We start from the raw sequence: 5459 nt of genomic DNA on the forward strand, positions 1-5459 counted from the left end.
TGAACTCCTGGCCTCAAGTGATCCACCTGCCTCAGCCTCCCAAAGTGCTGGAATTACAAGTGTCAGCTGCCCAAATCCTTGGACAGGCAGAGTGAGGATTCCCTCACTTACGAAGTACTTGTTTTTCTATAGGAATGTCTGATTTTTTTTTTAAGATTTTTATATAGTCTGGATATGAGTCCTTTTTTCAGTTACATGTATTGTGAACATCTACTCTGTGACTTTGTCTTTTAATGATGTCTTTTCATGACTGGAAAGTCACATACATCTTAATTTTATTCTAGACATCAATCATTCCTTCTATAATTAACTTTTGGAAAAATGTGTAAGTAATCTTTTCTAACCCCAGACAGATTAAGGTACTCTCCTATATTATCTAGTAAAATCTTCATAGTTTTATCTTTCATATTTAGGTCTATAATTCTCTTTTAATTCAAATCTGCATAAAATGTGAAGAACAGATTTTATTTCTTTTTTAAAATAAAGATACCAATTTTTGGCTGAGTGCTGAGACCAAGGGCTAAAGCTGGGAGACTGAAAAAATGCAGACCACTGGGGCACTGTTCATTTCTCCAGCTCAGATCCACTGTTGCACCAGGGGTCTAATCAGGCCTGTGTCTGCCTCCTTCTTGAATAGCCCAGAGAATTCATTTCAACAGCCTTCCTACAGCAGCTCCCAACTCCAGGTGGCTAGACAGGAGTTCCAGACCAGGGTTGTCTCCTGGGACATTGACACAGCAACCAAGTTTATCGGTGCTGAGGCAGCCACAGTTGGTGTGGCTGGTTCAGGGGCTGGCATTGGAATTGTGTTTGGCAGCTTGATCATTGGCTATGCCAGGAACCCGTCTCTCAGGCAGTAGCTCTTCTCCTATGCCATTCTGGGTTTTACCCTGTCTGAGGCCATGGGGGGCTCTTCTGTTTGATGGTCACCTTCCTCATCCTCTTCACCATGTGAAGCTCCATGGGGGCCACCTGTCCATCCCTGCTGCTACGACTCCATGCCATTCCTGACTCCATGCTGGGGTCTGCTAAGCTTTTACCATTAAACACAATGTTTCTTAAAAAAAAAAAAAAAAAAGATACCAGTTTTTCTCAGCACCATTTATTGCATAGGCTATTTTTCACCCACTATTTTACAATGATAATGATGTCGGTTTGGGGGTTACAAGTATGATCTACTAATTCATTTGTGTTCAATACACCAAGACTTCTACCACTGCACTGTTTTGATTACTACAACTCTATAATAAACCTTGTATCTGACAAAACAGATCCTTTCACTTCTGTAACCGTACTCATTATTCTTGACCCTTTGTATTTCCATATACATTTTAGAAACAATTAGTCATGTTTTATGCACACACACACAGACACACACACAACACACACACACAGCCTGTTGGTATTTTTATTTGCCTTATTTGAATTTGTTCAGTTTGGGGAAAACTGGTATTTTTCAACACTGAGGCATCTAATCCTTACAATCATATCAATTAAGGTCTTCTTTAATTATTGTAAATAAAGTTCCACAGTCTTCTCTGTAGAGATTTTGTATATCTTTTATTAGACTTATTCTTAAGTATTTCAATGGTTTTAATGCTATTGTAACAAGTATCTTTTAGGAAAAAGAATTTTTACTTCTTTGTGGCTGGTATCTATTTGTATATTGATTTTGTTCCAGAATTACTGTAAGTTTTCTCCAGATTATTTATAATTTTCTTTTTTTTTTTTTTTTTGAGAGACGGAGTCTCGCTCTGTCACCCAGGCTGGAGTGCAGTGACTGGATCTCAGCTCACTGCAAGCTCTGCCTCCTGGGTTCACGCCATTCGCCTGCCTCAGCCTCCTGAGTAGCTGGGACTACAGGCGCCCGCCACTTCGCCCGGCTAGTTTTTTGTAGTTTTTTAGTAGAGGCGGAGTTTCACCGTGTTAGCCAGGATGGTCTCGATCTCCTGACCTCGTGATCCGCCCGTCTCGGCCTCCCAAAGTGCTGGGATTACAGGCTTGAGCCACCGCGCCCGGCCTATTTATAATTTTCTATCCAAGCAATCATATCATCTCTGAATAAGAAGAGTATTGGTTTTCTTCCTTTCTAATTCTCATGCAGTATCTTTTTCTTGCAATACTGCACTGCTTGAGACTGCAGTAAAATGCTGATTGAAGGTGGTAGAACAAGTACCCTTTTCTCCTTCCTGATCTCAAAGGAGATGTTGCCATTTTTTATCATTAGATATGATGTGTGTTATAGTATTTTTGTAGATAATCTTTATTAGAATAAGGATGTCCCTTTCTATTCCTAGTTTGCAAAGAGGTTTTATTATAATGGATGTTGAATTTATCATAGTTTTTTCTGGGACCATTGAGATAATGTAATTTTTTCCTTTATTAAGTATGAAAATATACTGATGAATTATCTAAAGTTAAATAACCTTGCATTCCTAGCATAAGCCCAACTTGGTCATGATATATAATTCTTATTAAATAAGATTTTTGTTAATATTTTATTTTGAAATTTTGCATGTATTTTCACAAATAAGATTAGCCTTTCTTAAAATATCTGAAGTTATCCAGAATTCAAAAAATGAGTTGGGAAGTATTCTCTTTCACTAGGCTCTGTAAGAATTTGTAAGATTAATTCTTTATTAAATATTTGATAGAATTCACCAGTGAAGCCATCTAGGCCTGATGGTTTCTTTTTAGAAATGATTCTTTTTTTTTTTTTCAGACAGAGTCTCGCTCTGTCACACAGGCTGGAGCACAGTGGCACAGTCTTGGCTCACTGCAACCTCGGCTTCCAGGTTCAAGTGATTCTCATGCCTCAGCATCTCGAGTAGCTGGAATTACAGGTGCTGCCACCATGCCCAGCTAATTTTTTTATTTTTAGGAGAGATGGGGTTTTACCATGATGGCCAGCCAGGCTGGTCTTGAACTCCTGACCTCAAGTGATCCACCCACCTTGGCCTCCCAAAGTTCTGGGATTACAGGCATAAGCCCCTGCAGCTGGCCTTAGGAATGATTTTAAATGTGGATTATATTTCTTGGGTGTTTACAGGAACATTTAAGTTTTCTATTTCTATTTCATTAAGTTGTGTTTTTCTAGAAATTTGTTTGCATTGTACTACTCTGTTGCAGTAATGAGTCCCCATTTGTGCGCATCTTCCAGCATCCACACCTCTGGATGGTAGTACCTTCCCACATTAACTTTAGTTTCAGCTATGCAATTTGTTTTGGCCAATGAGAAACAACAGGAAAAATAACATAAGCAGAGATTTTAAAACTGTTTGCTTTTTTGAACCCTAGAAGTGCTACCATGTGAACAATCCTGCACTGGACTACTGATGATGACACATGCCTCCACCACTCTAACCAAATGCCAGGAAACCTGTGATACCCTGAGTAATGATTCTCCAAATACGTTGACATCCAAGCCCAGGCACTTATGAATATGTTAGATGGTGAAAGGAACTTTGTAGATGTGATTGTTATGGATCTTGCGATGGGGAAATTATGCTGGATTATCTAGGTGGGCCTGATGTAGTCACCAGTGTCCTTATAGTAAAAGGGAGGCAGTAAGAGATTTGTCTGCAGAGGAGGTGAGGTATGACAGAAGTAGAGATTGGAATGATACAGTCACAAACCAAGGAATACCAGCAGCCTCCAAAAGTTGGAACAGGCAAGGAACAAATTCTACCCTAGGACCTCCAGAAGGAACAAGCCCTCTTGATAGCTTGACTTTGGTGAGTCAGACTCATGATTTTGGACTTCTTATCTCCAAACTACAAGAGAATAAATTTGTGTTTAAGCCTCTACACTCAGTAATTTGTTACAGCAGTAATAAGAAACTAAATAGGTTTTGGTATCAAATGTGGAGTGTTGCTGTAACAAATACTTAAAAATGTGGGGGTGACTTTTGAATTGGTCAGCGGGAAGAGGCTAAAAGAATTACGAAAAGCAAAATGGAAAAGCCAGTATGTATTCCAATATTGCAAGTATATGAGGTAATGCATGTTAACTCCCTTCATTTAGCCATTCCATGATGTATACACATTTCAAAACATCATTTTGTAAACTGTAAATATATACAATTTTTATTTGTCAATTAAAAAAATAAGCAAAAACTAAAATATCCTGAGGGAAAGCCTAGATTGCCTTGAATAAACTGTTACTAGAAATACAAATGTTAACAACTCTGCTAGTGAGCACTCAGAAGAAAGTGAGGATACTGTAGAGAGGGCCCACATGATGCCAGAATACCTGCATTATCAAAAACAGACTGCCAGCAGGAATATGTTAAATGTGTGCTGGGGAGAAATGAGGAATTGGAAACTAAAGGAAGCCTAAAACAATCAGGATTCAGTCAGAGGACCCTATTCAAGCCTCCCGAAATCTTTGTGAAGAGATCAGGGATGTGACTCAGCTTTGTCATCAGAAGCCAGGAATAGAGATGGGATTATCCAGAAAAGACATGTGAAAGGTCTCTTGTCTAATGGAGCAAATTGTGTGCCAGTTTACAAGGATTCTGAGAATGTTATACTAGCAGAAACACTCGCAGCTTAGACCAAATGAAAAGAGAAGACAAAAAAAAAAAAACAGTGTTAGACTCCAAAAATTCTATAAGCAAGAAACGGACTGATAAAATCACTTAACTGCAAACTTGTGCTATGCTTCATGAAAACGTAATGATGATTCACAGTGCATCCTTAGGTACCTAACGAAAACTTACCTAAGGATATTCCTTGTCTTATCAAATTATGGAAAGTCACTTCGCATAATACATATTCTGAGGTCATTAATATGATCTCTTCCTAGCCTCTGCTTAGGCAGGATCCTAACACATTTATAAGCACAATTTTTGACCAACTGAAGTAGTCCCTTTATGTTGATCATGTAACTGTCTACATCTTCCTGGCAAAACTCTTACTATATATACTCATTATATTCCTATAATTTTTATGTGTACATTTATAAATTACTAAGTTCACCAAGAATAACAGAATCAAAAAAGCCATAATGGGACTTTTAAAATGTCAACCATAATATGCTTACAAGGAACTCTTAAAAAAGTGGAAAGACAAAATATCAAGCATTCAATGGTCAGCTTTGATTGATGACTAGGCCTCAAAACAAAACACCAATCCCAAAATAGCCTCTTTCAAAGTAAGTCAAAATAGTTTATTCAAACTCAAACGTGCTGAAACTTTTTACGTTTTAACGTTTTATTGTTACCTATAGTCACCCTATTGTGCTGCTGAACAATAGATCTTTTTCCTTCTATCTAACTGTATCTTTGTACCCATTGACCAACCCCTCTTGATACCTTCTTCCCCACTACCCTTCCTAGCCTCTGGTAACCATCATTTTACTCTATCTCCATGAGTTCAACTTTTAATTTTTAGCTCCCACATATGAGTGAGAACATTATGCCATATTAGCCTTTTTGTCCCTAGCTTATTTGACTTAAC

General features: G+C 38.1%; 1 pseudogene; it reads left to right on the plus strand.

The window, feature by feature from the left end:
* The first annotated feature begins 542 nt into the window (after window positions 1–542).
* On the plus strand, window positions 543–955 carry LOC111543472 (annotated as a pseudogene).
* Window positions 956–5459: the final 4504 nt, after the last annotated feature.

The sequence above is a fragment of the Piliocolobus tephrosceles genome, chromosome 2, assembly GCF_002776525.5.
Source record: "Piliocolobus tephrosceles isolate RC106 chromosome 2, ASM277652v3, whole genome shotgun sequence".
Classification (NCBI taxonomy): Eukaryota; Metazoa; Chordata; class Mammalia; order Primates; family Cercopithecidae; genus Piliocolobus; species Piliocolobus tephrosceles.